At 56.2% G+C, this 14,134-nt stretch overlaps 1 protein-coding gene across 1 annotated transcript in view; it reads left to right on the top strand.

The window, feature by feature from the left end:
* Positions 1-14,134, top strand: part of Syt13 (synaptotagmin 13) — a 41,260-nt gene that overhangs the window by 14,483 nt on the left and 12,643 nt on the right. The gene's annotated exons all lie outside the window — the stretch shown is intronic.

The raw sequence follows: 14,134 nt of genomic DNA, 5'->3' as shown, positions 1-14,134 counted from the left end.
TCTGGGCTGCAGCTCTGATGGCGCTTCTTCCACATGGGACCCCGGCTGGTGACACAACCTCTCCACATTCAGTCTGGAGTGCGTGCGAGGTCATGTTGTCATCACTGAACTGTTGGGGGAATTAAATGAGATAATACACCAAGCATCGTGCCCAGGGCACAGTACGTGCTGGGCCTACCCTGTGTGCCTCCAAAGCCACGCTGAATCCTCCCGCCTCAGCTTCAGCCTCCCCCTGCTCCCCGACACCAGCCCTGTTGTCTGGCCCCAGGAAGTCCTGGCCCGGAAGGCCCCCGCCCCATCAGCTGCACTGACAGACTCCCTTACCCTTTGGCATCAGGCAGAGCTGGCCCAAGGGAACCCCCGAGGAAGACCTGCCTTATGACATCAGGAGAGTGGTGGGCATTTGCCCCCCTCCCTCCTTCCCTGCCAGGTTGCTGAGGGACCGCAGTGTCCCTCACCCGAAGGGCTTAGTTCCTGCCTCCTTTACCCAGCCACCTTGTCCTGGTTCTGGTGACTTGCCTGCTTCTTCAGGCCTAGGGAAGTGCCCAGCTATTCCTGGCTCTGGGACACCCACCGACCCTTGCTGGCCTCCTTAGCCCTCCACACGGTGGCGTATGTCTGTCATCCCAGCGGCTCAGGAGGCTGAGGCAGGAGGATGGTGAGTTCAAAGCCAGCCTCAGCTACTTAGCAAGCCTCTAGGCAACTCAAGAGAGACCCTGTCTCTAAATAAAATATTTAAAAAAGGGCTGGGGATGTGGTTCCATGGGTAAGCGCCCCCGGGTTCAATCCCCAGCATGAAATAAACAAATAATCCATCTGCTCCCTGAAGCCCGCCTCCTTGCTCAGAGTGAAAGTGCCGTCTGTTCCCGCCCCTGCTCTCAGCAATAGTGTGTCCAGTCCCTTCTGAGGATCCCCACCAGCCCAGCCATGGATGAGGAGAAAGGGACAGAGACCATGTGCCGCCAAACACTGTCACTCAACTGGCAAGGATCAGGAGTGCTGTGACAAGACCCTCTATTTGCAGGTTTGATGCTTTAGAAGCCACTTTTATTTTCCATTTGATCCAGCACCTGGCAGGGCACTGGGCACATTTCACAGCTTTTGATAAGTTCCCCAGATGGACACCCGGGCTGGGAAGTCTGGGGCTGTAATCTCGTCTCAGGAGCTGGCGATGAGCAAGGAGATGAGCCCATGCTCTAGGTGCGACTGGCCTGCTGTCGTTGAATCTTATTTTCATGACAGCATTTTGCAGACTGCCCAGGGCTGGCCCGTGTGAGGTGCCGGGGAATCTGGGGGGCTTGCATCTCACTTAAAGGGAAGAGCAGCCCATCTGACGGCACCGATCTGCCTTGAATCTGCCACAGTGGCGGCTGGGAGGGGAGGGGCAGAAGCAGCCTCGTCACTGGCTGTCCCTAAAGCCTCTTCCTCGTTGACTAGATGTTCAAGTCATGCCAGGAACCCATCTGCTGCACACCCCGCTGTGGCTGCAGATGTCTGGTGACGCTGGGCCTCTTCTCCTTGGAAAGGGAAGTGCTGTGTCCTTGCTGTGTGCTTGGTCTGCTCTCAAATCCCTCCCAGGGTGGCCTGGGTCACCCCTATCCATCGCCTGTTCCTTGGAGAAGTCCCGAGCTACGCCACCTTCTGGCTTCACCCAGATTCTAATAGTCATTCCCCAGCCTCGTCCCTTGCTCCCTCCCCCTGCATTGGCTGCTGACAGTCCCCTGAGATGCCTCTGTGTCCCCCATCAGTCACCTTGAATCCTGGGCAGAAATCCCTCCTTCAGGAACCTCCTCTGATCACACCGATGGTGAGAGGCTCCTCCAAGGTCTTCTGTAGCACACAGTCCAGACCTTGTTCTCTTTGGACAGCTTTGGGGCTGTGGCTCAGTGGCAGAGCACATATCTAGTATTTATGAGGCTCTGGGATGGGTCCCCAGCACTGCAAAAAAAGAAAAAAGACTACTCTTAGTACTTACTTATCTTTTTCTAAGTCTGCATCAAGAACAACCAATAGCTTCCATCCTGCCTGTCCCTTCTTATCCACTGACAATGACTTTCTGGAGCCATGAGTTGAGCACACTGTGTCTGAACTCAGCAGGAAAGTATGCTTTCATCGATTAGCTATGTCTGCCATGTGCACAGGAGAGCTGTAGTAGATCATGGAATATCTGGACCCCCACATGAGCACTGTGCTTCCCGAGGGCAGGGACTTATTCATGTATCTTCCATGGGATAGAAGCTGGGTCAATACGCAGGTAGTGGGCAGCAGGCGTGAGCTGGTTTCTGTCTGACGGATTGCAATCTGATGTTTTACTACAGCTCCCCTGACTGTGCTCATGGCAGACATGACTAATCAATCAAAGTATTCTTTCCTGCTGAGCTCAGACATAGTGTTCTCAGCTCATGGCTCCAGAAAGTCGTGAATTTGGGTTTAAAGTTGAAATGTAAGGAAAATTTAGTAATAGTCCCTGTCCTATTCTGAAGCCATGCTTTACAACTTGGATTTTTTTTTTTTTTTTTTTGTTCCTGGGTATTGAGCCCAGGGATGCTTAATCACTGAGCCATACCCGCCAATGGTTTTTATTTTTTTACTTTGAGACAAGGTCTCATTGAGTTGCTTAGGGCCTCACTAAGTTACTGAGGCTGGCTTTGAATTTGCAATCCTCCTGCTTCAGCCTCTCAAGCTGCTGGGATTACAGGTGTGGGGTCACCGCGCCCAGCACAGCTTGGCTATTTTTGAAGCCTTCATGGTAGAAACTGACGCACTTTCCCAGTGTCTGCGCTAAGTGGATGGACGTCTTAGGTTAGTGATTCTCTGCACTTTCCTACACTGAATCGCCGTTGATGGACAATATTACATGCTTGAAGGGTTCTGAACAATTCACCTCCTCTCTCTCCCATTAAGAAAAGCTTCTGATAATGAAAATGTGTAAAAGAGGTATGGTTACCTTGAATGTACTCGAGTCAATCTTTAAATGATTAAAAATGACCAAGTTTCAGTCCTTTAACTATCATTTGCAATAAACAGGCACAATAACAGGCTTTAAGACTGCTGTCTTAGTGGACCCATCCATGACCCGAGGATTAGAGAATCAAAATTCCCATCGCTGCCCTGGTCCAAGATCCCAAGTTCAGTGTCAAGGAACCTGACATCTCACCACTTTTTTCAGCTTTTAATATCAAAACGACTTTCTTTGGAAAACAAATATTAAAAACCTGGCTGCCACAAATGGAAGGATGAAAACACTGTTGGGCAGACCCAGAGACCCAGGGGTCCCAGGTCACAGATGTCAGCACCAGGCCGTCAGCTCCTCCCCACGTCCGCCTGGCAGTTGGGCGAGGAGGATTTGAGTCCCTAGGAAAGCAATCTGGTGAGTGGGGGTGGGGTCCTGGTGGGAATTTCAGAAGCCAAAGTCTGGCAAAGAGTCCGCTCACTCAGGAGGGAGGCGAGTAGCCACCAGCCCAGCTGTGGCCACTGATGACCAGCTAGAGGCTGGGGGAGGGGCGTGTTTGAGACCCACAGTGGTAACCTGGGGTTCTTAGACTATCCCAGCTTGTGATGAGGGTCTCCAGGGGCCTTGACATTCAGGTCACAAGTGAAACACATTCTGCACAAAGACTGTCAAACCCAGATTCGGAACAGAATTGTACCCAAGCGGATGCCTAATCATCCAGGCAGTTCCGTCAACCCCTTGCTAGTGGCTGCGGGGAGGCGGGCAGGTGGGGAGGAGCGCAGCTGGGCCCAGCTCTGGCTGCTCAGCCTAATGACGTGGGACCAGCTGGAAAATCAGAAGCAGTGATTTGGGCGTTTCTAGGTATAGTGGTCGGTAACCAGGGCCTCGGCCCCAGGGACCCACACAGGGTAGTGCAGTGGTCAGCACTGGCTCAGGGTGGTCTTGGATTCCAAGCTCAGCTTGGTCATGGTGGTTGTGTGACCGTAGGCAATTTCCATTTCTCTCTCTGAGCCTCAATTTCTTCCTGTGTAGAGAAAATGATGACATGGTTTTATTGATTGCTGTTAGGATACGGAGAACAGAGAAGTATTCCGCACTCACCGATAGGGTTGGGTGAAGGTCAAATGCGGTGACCTTGGTGTTGTGCTCTCTGCGTCCTGTGCGTGGGGAGGGTCCAGCCTTTTGGGCATCGTGACGCGGCAATTCGGATCAATGCAGGCCCCACCTGTGAGAAGACCTCCAGCTCGCGTCTCACTCTTGGGTCTTCAGTCCCACGAAGTCTTTTAAAAATCCCATTTTAGATTCTATTTGCTCCAGAAATATCGGGGTCCTGGCAACACTAGTACTTCTCTCTGTGGGCTGCAGACTCCTGTTCTCTGAACCCCTGCACATTTTCAGGGTGCCGTCTTGGCCTGCCGGTCTACCCCAACCTCGCCACCTGTCAGACTGCAGCCAGGCTCCAGGGCGCCCAGCACAGAGTCAGGGTCCCGGTGGCCCCCCCGTACTCCCCTCCCTTGCCACCCGCCCTCTCTCTCCCAGGCATTGCTGGCTTGGATCTTACTGACTTGTCTGGCCTTCCCCAGGTCTCCATTACAGCTGTCATATTACATGGTCCCCCACCTGCCTCTCTCCCCACCCACCACAGCGTGCAGACCCTGCCTGCGGGGCTGCTGTCACAGAAAACGTTCTTCACATTGAATGCTGATTGTTTGGATGCCTGAGTGACGTTGGGCTGGGCAGGTGGAGGTGGGCTCTCCTCCTCTTGCCCAATGGGCTCCTCCATCTGCCTGACCCCTCAGAAGGAGAACTGACCACTGCTTCATTGGGTTCCTTGCTCCAAGACAGGCAGAGAAGCCAACGGCCAAATTGTGGAGAACTCACGCTCCACTGGCACCTGCCCGGGTTCAAATCCCGCTCTGCGTCTTATTAACTGCCTGACTTCAGACTAAGCTCCTCTGAGCGTCAGTTCCTCTTACGTGAAGTCGGGATGACAGTGACGCCTGCCTCGTGAAGTTGTGAGTTTTAAATGAAACTCGTGCAGACCAGTAACGGACACGTGGCTAATGCCAGATGTGATATATGTTGGGTTTTTTTTTTTTTCCAAATGGAAGCTTAGGGAGCCTTACCTGACACTCAGATGCTTAGGACACCCCTTCTCTTCCTCTCATTCCCTCGCCCTCGGCCCCGATCTTAACAGTATTTATTCCTGCCCTGAATCGCTCGCTTGGCTCTCCTGGTAGATTATTGATCGGTGCTGTTTCTCCATGGTGCCAGCATCTGGAGCCTTAACAATGCTAAGTGAACGGCTGAATGGTGACTAACAGCGGAGAGAGGGGCAGGTGTCTCTCCTGGTTGTGTGCGGTTCTGCGTTGGGAGAGACGCACTGACCCAGCGGACAGCCAGGCTGACCCACCCAGAGTCTCCCTTCTGTCACACTGGGTGCCAGCCAAGGGGAGGGATGCACCGCAGAAGTTTTATTGTAAATTTTAAAATAACTAGGAATGGAGGAGAGAGTAGGAAGAGGAGAGCCCTAAGCCAAGGACTCAGGAGCGGGCGGGGCAGGGGAGGGGTTGGGGCCTGGACTTGGGATTCACAGAGGGCAGCTGGTGCTGGGGAGGGTTGCCATGGAAACACTGCTTCCTGTCTGGACCCAAAGACAAGCCGCTTCTTCAGAGTGAGGTTCAACCTTGCGGCTTGAAGCAAACCCTGCCCCCTCTGACCCCACTCTGGGATTCGCCCATAAGTGGCCGGCAGAAGAGGGTCCCGGCATTGACCGCTCCTAAGATAAATGTCGGTGGGAAGCCGGAAGCCCCCACCTGGGAGGCCGGACGTTGCCTGTGAGCAGTCACCCCCTCACCAGGGCACCTTTACCCACATCATGGTCCCCCCAGCTCCCAGGCTCCACCCGACCCCCGCTGAGTCACACCTGGGGGCCTGGGAATCTCCAGTCCAACCTGGGAACCGCCCCGACGGACAGGGCAGCAGGCCCCCGACACACCTCAGGCCTCCGTCCTCCCCGCCTCTCCAGGAGCGGCTTTCCTGTACCTAGAAGGACAGCTTGACAGGCTTCTAGACGGACTTCCAGGGCCGTGAGGGCTGTTCCCCTCCCAGACTCGCCTCCGAGCCAGAGAGGTCTTCTCAGCCAGTCCAGCTTGACCTCTGCGCCTCAGGCTGCCGTCCGCGCCTCAGGAGGGTGTGGGAGTGTGGGAGTGTGTGCGTCCGTGTGTGTGTGTGCGCGCGTACAAAGCACTTGAGGAGTAAAGGGAACGTGCTGCCCATCAGTGCCCTGGGATTTAATAAAATAATCGAGGGAAACTTTCCTTGTGATCATTTTGAACATTTTCATAATAACAACCTTTCGGAATCAGACACAAAAATCACACGGATTTGTGAGACGGAGCGGGAGAGACTGAGAGATTCCCAGTTGCTCCAGACAACCTCGGCCCCTTGATCCTGAGTGACCTTTGAGAAGTGTGAATCCAGAGACCAGTGGGTCCCAAATGCAGATCCACAGATTTGGGGCTGACTCTACGCAGGAGCTGTTTGGGAGACTTCCTGAACAGTCAGATTTCTATGCCTGGCCTAAGAAGCCTCGTTCCACGGGTTAGAGAGAGGGACGTGCGTGTGTGTGTGCGTGTGCGTGTGCGTGTATGTGTGTGCGTGTGTGTGTGCGTGTGCGTGTGGGTGTGTGTGCGTGTGTGGGTGTGCGTGTGTGCATCTATCTCTCCAGATTCTTCCTGGGTACCACTTGCATACAGTGAACTACACACACCCCACAGTTACAGCCAAACCAGGTTTGACAGGACTTGTCCCCCAGGGAGCGACCCACACATCTTCCCAGTCAGTTCTCCCCAGAAGCCACGGCCGCGCTGGTACCTGTCACCGCCGGTCACTTTCCCAGGTTCTGGAACGCCATGTGAATCAGGGTTCCTCCACCTGAGCCTGGTGGACCTTCCAGGTTGGTGAGTCTTTGTTGTGGGGATTTGGGGAGTGACTGTTCCTGTGTTGAAATCCTAACTCCCAGTGTGACAGTGTGTGACGGTGTGAGACGGTGTGTGACGGTGTGTGGCAGTGTGTGACGGTGTGTGGCAGTGTGTGACGGTGTGTGACGGTGTGTGACGGTGTGTGACGGGGACTCTGGGATGTGGTTAGGTCATGAGGGTGGAGCCCTCCGATTGGGATTAGCGCCCTGACAAGACACGAGAGATGCTCTCTGACCTCCACTGTGTGAGGACCGCCGTCTGCGAACCCGGATGTGGACCCTCACCAGACCCTGGGCCTTGACCTTGTCCTCCAGCCCCCAGAACTGTGAGGACTCAGCGCTGTGCTATAGGCCACCAGCCTGAGGTCATCTGTCACAGCAGCCTGAGGTGTGTCAGGGGCTTTTCTGTGCGTCACAGGACGCTTAACATCCCTGGCCTCTAACTGTGACAGCTCCTGTCCCTTACTGTGACAATGACCAACAGCATCACACCCCCCATGACAACCAAAAATGCCTCCAGACATTGCCAGTGTCCCTGAGGGGCAGAATCGCCCCTGGTCGGGTGTGACTGGTGAGTCACCTGAACTCCACCGCGTCCTACGGGGAGGACGACTCCGCCCTAAGAACACAACACGATGTCCTTTTCCTTCCTTCTGCTGATGGGCACCTGGGCTGCCTTCTGTTAGGGACAAGTGTGACCGAGGTTGCCGTCGGTGGTCACCTCTACGTCTCTCTGTGGACTCGTGTGTCATTTCTCTTGGATCAATAAGTGCCACGCAGTGGAGCCGCTGGTCCTGGGGCCCATGTGGGTCTGACTCTTAGAAACGTCTTGGCTGAAGCAGTGGCCACTGCCTCTGGACCAGCCGGCCAGTTCAGCGTGAGTCCTCTCGATTCCAGCCATTCCCGTGGATGGACGGTCCATTTTCGAATGTTATTGAATGACTCTGACAAGCCACTTTATCGGCTGCTATTGCCGTGGAGCAAATCAAATTTAGTGGCTTAACACACTGATGCCATCTCCTGGTGCTGAGGGTCAGGAGCCCGTCACCGCTGGGCGGGGTCCCCGGTGTGGGGACTCACAGGCTGCAGCCGAGATGCTGTGGTGGCTGCGGTCACCTCAGGCTGCCCCGGGGAAAGCTCCGCGTCTGAGCCCCCTCGGGTGCTCCCCGACAAGACCCAGGTCCTCCCTCGTGCCCGCCTCGGTCCCTTGCCACGGGTGCTGTCTCCAGGGCAGCCTGGGCCTCGTGGCCTGGGTCAGCAGAAGGAGCAGGTGACAGGGAACGAGGGAGGAGGCACCCTACTGGGCAGGCTGACCTCCGACGTGACTGGGCCACGTGTGCACACCTGATGTTGGAGCAAGTCCAGCCACGCTCCGGGGCAGCTTGAGGGTGCGGAGGCCCCGGGAGAGGATCCTGGGGATCCCACGGCAGCCCCGCCAAGCCCCACAGCTCGGGAGTGAGAACGCTGGGTCGAGACAGAGTCTCTCCACCCTCCGGTGACACGGGAACCGATCTTGTTGGGTTCTGTTTTGATACACACACTCCGTGCCTCTAGGTATTTCATCAAAACAAGCAAAAAAGAGTGCATCAAGTGGTCCAATGAGTGAGCCCCCCCTTGCATAGCCCAGGCAACGGGGGCCAACCAATAGCTCCAGCAATGGACTTTGCTCTGCCAGCCTCCGTGCCACACCCGCTCGACCTGGGTTGTCATATCTAACCCTCCATCCAGCCCCCGAGATGGATGGTGTTGTCAGAACCCCCGGTTTTACAGATGAAGAAACCAGGCCCAGAGAGATTGATTAATCAGACCCTAGGTCACACAGCATGGAACTGGCAGAGCCTGAACTCCAAGCAAGACATCTGCTTTTACACCTTCAGTGCCTGACCAGCAGGTACTTCAAACTCAAATTCTTACGCCAGTTTAGTGGTGTGCATGATTTCCGAATTAGAGCCCAGAGTGACATCCCTTTCCCCAGGCCAGTGTCCCCTCCGAGGGGGCTTATCGATGCTCCAGACCCAAGCAGCAGCAGCAGTGGCCTGTGGTTAGCACCATGTGAATACTCTACGCCCACCTCTGTCCTCTCTGCCGTCCCCTACATGGTCAAGTCCAAGGGTCAAGTCCACGCCCTTTCCTGGCCAGGTCTGCTTCCCCACCTGCACTTCCTGGGTGCTGCTCTGCCACTTTGAGAGGTTGTCCCAGCACAAAACCCCAAATTAATAAACAGTCTTTAGGTGAGAGATTAATCATGTCACCAAAGAGGTTGCCCAGAGTCTCTGGGAGGGCCAAGAGTCGTTCACAGATCATTAGCCACCTAATTAATTTCTGCTTTCCCGACACCAGTCCTGGGGGCCCGCAGCCGCCTGGCGCTCTCCCGCGCTCCCCAGCCTGGCCCTGGCCCGTGGAACCTCCGTCAATATTTGCTCATTAGATGCAGCTCGGTTCACCTGCCTGCCCAGGGCCATCTGTCTCACCTGATGGCAGAGGCACAGCCTGAGGGTTCCGGGCTGTTCTTCCTGAGGATGGAGGTTGCTGGGCCAGGGGAGGTGGGGCAGCTGTGGGAGGGAGGGGGGAGCCCTAGGGCATCCTGGGGGCTGAGCCACCAGCCGCAGGGTGACAGCTGGTCTCCAGGAGTCACCTTCTGGAGACACTGGGAAGAGCCTTTCAGGGGAAGGAGAGGAATGGGCACCTTTCCTGCCCACAGGGGTCAAGTTCCTCCCAGGGAGTTTTTGTATCAGAAGTTTTTTAGTTTTTTTTTTTTTTTTTTTTTTTTAATTATAGCAAGACACACATCACAGTCTGCCATCTGCCATCCTGGCCCAGGTGTACAGCTCGTGCCGAATCCATATAATGCTGCACAGACACACCCACCACTAATCTCCATGGGGCTTTTGTGTTATAAAACTGAAGCTCTGTGCCCATTAAAAATTAAACTCTGTACCCAGCCCTGGCAACCACCATGCCATGTCCGGCTCTGTGATGTTGACCACTCGACGCATCTCCCAGAGGTGGGAGCCTGTGACTGGCTTCTTACAGTTAGCAGTAGCTCCCCCAGGCTCATCCATGTGGCCACAGGTGTCAGAATCCCCGCCCTTTTTAGGGCTGAGTAATATTCCAGTGTGTATGCCACATACTCCCGATCCAGTCATCTGTGGATGGACACCTGGATAGCTTGCACCTTTCAGTTTTTGTGAATGATGTCGCTAGGAACATGGGTGTCCAGGTATCTCCGATGTCCCTGTTTCCTGGGTACATACCAAGGAGTGAATGATCCTATGGTAATTCTATTTTTAGTTTTTAAAGAAGTAGTCACACTGTTTCCCGTAGCAGCTGCACCTTTTCAATTCCACCGGAGGCATACAGGACTCTAATTTCTCCGCATCTTCGCCAACACTGGTCACTTTCTCTTTTGCTATGATAGCCATCCTGGTCCTATGGAGTGGCACTGATTATGTCACTGTCATATGCAGCTTTGACCTGCATTTCCCTGATGACCAGTGAGCGTCTTTTCATGGGCTCAGTGGGCACTTGTGCTTCCTCTTTGGAGAAACGTCCATTCGAGTCTGGACTCATTTTGAGTCTCTCTTTGGTCGTGGCCTTCCCCCAGGAAGCCCTGACTCTTTGCACACCGGGATTGCTTTGGGGCGGACGGTGTCCCGGGTGCCTCTCACCTTAGCAGCCAAGGAGAAGCCCCAGGACGAGAAGCATGACCGGGAGGCGCATGGGTGGGCCTGATGGGGCACTGTGCTGTGTCACCTGAAACTGGGGGGGAGCCAGTGGCCAGAGGCCCCAGAGATAGGAAAGGCTGGGGGACCCCAGGGAGGCCTGGGAGGCTTGTACCACGGGAGGACGCGCTTCGCCGGGCTGCTGTGGGAGCCCCTGCTCAAGGCCAGTCCTCGCTGGAAAGCTTCCCTGTCTTTCTGCATCCATTTCCCCAGGTCCTCTTCCCTGGGCTCAGGACAGGCGGACTCTGAATCCCTGGTCGGAAGCCCGCCTGCCCCTCCTTCACCCAGGGCCAGGCCTCCACAGGCTCTTTCTCTAGGGCCCTGCTCCCCGCCCCCTTCCCTCCAGATGTCCTTCCCCCAGCTACCACCCTCTCCCGGCTCCCCCCCCACCGGCTTCCAAACCTCTGCTTCTTGGATGCTGCAGCTATTTAAGGTGCATTTGAGGATGCGGTGGAATCAGGGCTTTGAAAAGCAATAAATAAGATTCCAAGAGAACGAACGGGAGAGGTGATCAGCTGGTGCTTTTGATCCTTGAACAGATTCATGTCACTGTGAGCAGCCCTGCTCGCGGCCTGGGCAGGGGCTGTGTGGCATCCTCAGCTGAGGGCAGCCATTGCCGCAGGAGAAGATACACAGCGAGTGAGGAGGCCTCGCCTGGAGGCAGAGAGACTCTGGAGAGGACGGAGGACACCCAGGCTAGTTGACGCAGGGTCACGGTCTCCCTGATACTTGTCAGAATGCAATGCATCCTTGGGGGCCTGGTGTACACCTGGAATCCCAGAAGCTCAGGAGGCTGAGGCGGGAGGAGCACAGGTTTGAACCCGGCCTCAGCAACTTAGTGAGGCCCTGAGCAACACAGCAAGACCCCATCTGTGGATGAATCAGAAAAAGGGCCGAGGGTGTGGCCCAGGGGTAAGGGCCCCGGGTTCATTCGCTGGTGGAAAAGTACAGCATCCATCTAGAATGGACTTGGCTACAAGGCACAGAACTCAGACCAGCTCAACCAACAAGAAGGACGCTGCTCACGTGACTTGAAGGGCAGGGGAGGCCCCATTGCTGGGCCCGCAGATGCGAGGCTCCACGAGGTCACCCTGGGGATGAAGTTCTTTCCGTCTCTGCACACGGCTGGCTACCATGCTGCCTTGGGCTAAGGCCGACTCGCCTTGCAGTCCCAAGACAGAGCCCCGTGCTTCGTGCCAGTTCCTCTAGGCCACGGAATGCATGTCCTTGGTCCTTACATTCCGTGTGGGTGGGCTTCCCCAGGACAGGTGCCTCCCCACGGGCCAGAAAAAGCCACCAAGATCATGCCAAGAGCTGACAGGATCAGAACAGACAAAACTCACCCCAGGAGCTGGGGGTGGCCGGAGCCTAGACCACCCAGTGATGGTGTCGGGGAGGGGGACACAGTGGACATTATGGGCCACCCAAAAGTACCTGTCTTTTGCTCTAGGGCTGCATTCTAAGCCCCTGTAGCAGGCTTCGGAGGTTATCAGGGACACAGGAATTGAGGCCCGCTGAGGAGGAGGAAGGCAGACCCTGGGTCTGTAGAGCCTGGAGGCCTTGCGAGTGAACCTCACCCAGAACCGAGCCCAGCTGTGAGCGCCCCACTGAAAATGCAGGCCCAGCCCAGGGGGTCAAGCTGGGGATGAAGGCCAGCCCTGCCCCAGAGCCACCGAGCTGGGAAGAAATAAAGACCGAACACAAAACCGCTTCCCAGACCTCCCTGAGGGCCCTCATGTGGTCCCAACAAGTGACAGGCAGGGTGACTCTGGGAGTGGCCTGGCTGGGACCCCCGGATGCTGCGAGTGCCTCTGAGTTCCCAGCACTGGAGATCCGCAGGGAAGTGACATGAAATCTGGAGTCACGCCATCTGGAGGCTCCATCGTCCCCAGCACTAGCAGCTGGATGACCCTGGCGTCCCCGGGCCTCAGTTTCCCTGCTGTGAAGTGCTATGATAAATGGAAGTCAGACATTGGTGAGATGTCCCGGGCCGACGTGACGGTGGAGGGTAAAGGACCTGGGAGCATTAGGCCTTGCTCTGGGGTCCCCTGGGGCCCTGGCTGCCTGGTGTCAGGGCACAGCCCTCCCCACCCCTCTCTGCCTTCCGGCTCCCTCTCCTTCAAGGTCTAGCCCCCTGGCCCCTTGCCGATGCCGCAGCCCTGACCGGCCTCCCAGGGACGGGCTGCCCTGCAGCGACGCACTCCTGCCCTCTCTCTCTGTGGTCACCTACACATGTCCCGCTGGCTCGCTGCTGTACTGTGGTCCTGAATGGCCAGAAAGACTTGGTATTTACTCATGTGGCTTCTGATCGGCTCCCCGACTCACTTGTAAGTGGGGCGATGCGGACCGGGTACTTCGTGCATCTTTCAGACTAAAGAAGTGGCTCAGAACGAGGAGCCAGATAAGCAGGAAAATCACCAGTCACTTAAGTGACAGCCCAGAAAGGCAAAATGACCTGCCCAGACTGACCCAGCTCCCGTGGAGAGGTCAGGAGCCAGGCAAGGCATGGTCCCTATGCTCCGGGAATTCACATGCTGGTGCTGAGACCTAAACCCGCTCGCTGCCCGAGACCAACACGGAGTGGGGAGGGCACAAAGCTGTCGACCAAAGGGCGGGGTATGGTGCCGGGAGGCGCAGGCCTTGGGGGCGTGGTTTAGAATGGAGGGCGTGGCTCGGGCTGGAGGGGCGTGGTTTAGACTGGGGTGTGTTTTAGACTGGGGGCGTGGTTTAGACTGGAGGGTGTGGTTTTACCGGAGAGGCGTGGTTTAGATTGGAGGGCGTGATTTGGACTGGAGGGGCATGGTTTAGACTGGGGGTGTGGTTTAGACGGGGGCGTGGTTTAGACTGGAGGGTGTGGTTTATACTGGAGGGGCGTGGTTTAGACTGGAGGGCGTGGCTCGGACTGGAGGGCCGTGGTTTAGATCCCAGGACCAGGCTTCAGGTAGGAGATGGAGCTGGTGGAAGTGCAGGTAGCCAGTTTGGGGAACAACACCGGGGACGGAAGCCTGACCCTGGGGACGTCCATCCTGTTTGAAGAGCAGGGAGCTCGTGGCTGGAGTGAGCCAAGGTCGGGGTGGGCGCGATCCAGGCAAGCTCTGTGGTCCCAGGGAGGAGTCGGGGTTTGTTCTTAGGGTGTTTGGAGCCTGCACATTCCTGAGCTACGGGGTGGGAAGGGGAGGAATGGAAGGATAAGATAGAGATGGAGGGAGAGAGCGGGAGGCCCCGGGCACAGGCCAGAGGAGCAGAGGGAGGACCCCAGAAGGGGCCTGAGAGCACCAGAGGCACAGCTGAGGAAGGGGCGGATGATCAGGGCCCACATCTCAGTGGACCCTGGCGTGACCCTCGGCGTGTGGGCTCCGGTGGTTTGATTTTGCAGGCTGTGCTCTTGGGAGTGGAGGGATTCCAAATCTTTCCCTGGCTCCTGTAAAGGGTTGGGTCACCACTGCTTTCTTCCATGGGTAGACACCAGGCCAGTCC

The sequence above is a fragment of the Callospermophilus lateralis genome, chromosome 2 (genome assembly GCF_048772815.1).
Source record: "Callospermophilus lateralis isolate mCalLat2 chromosome 2, mCalLat2.hap1, whole genome shotgun sequence".
In the NCBI taxonomy this organism is placed as follows: domain Eukaryota; kingdom Metazoa; phylum Chordata; class Mammalia; order Rodentia; family Sciuridae; genus Callospermophilus; species Callospermophilus lateralis.
Note: the sequence above shows the minus strand (reverse complement) of the source record. Positions and strands in the feature narration are given on the sequence as shown.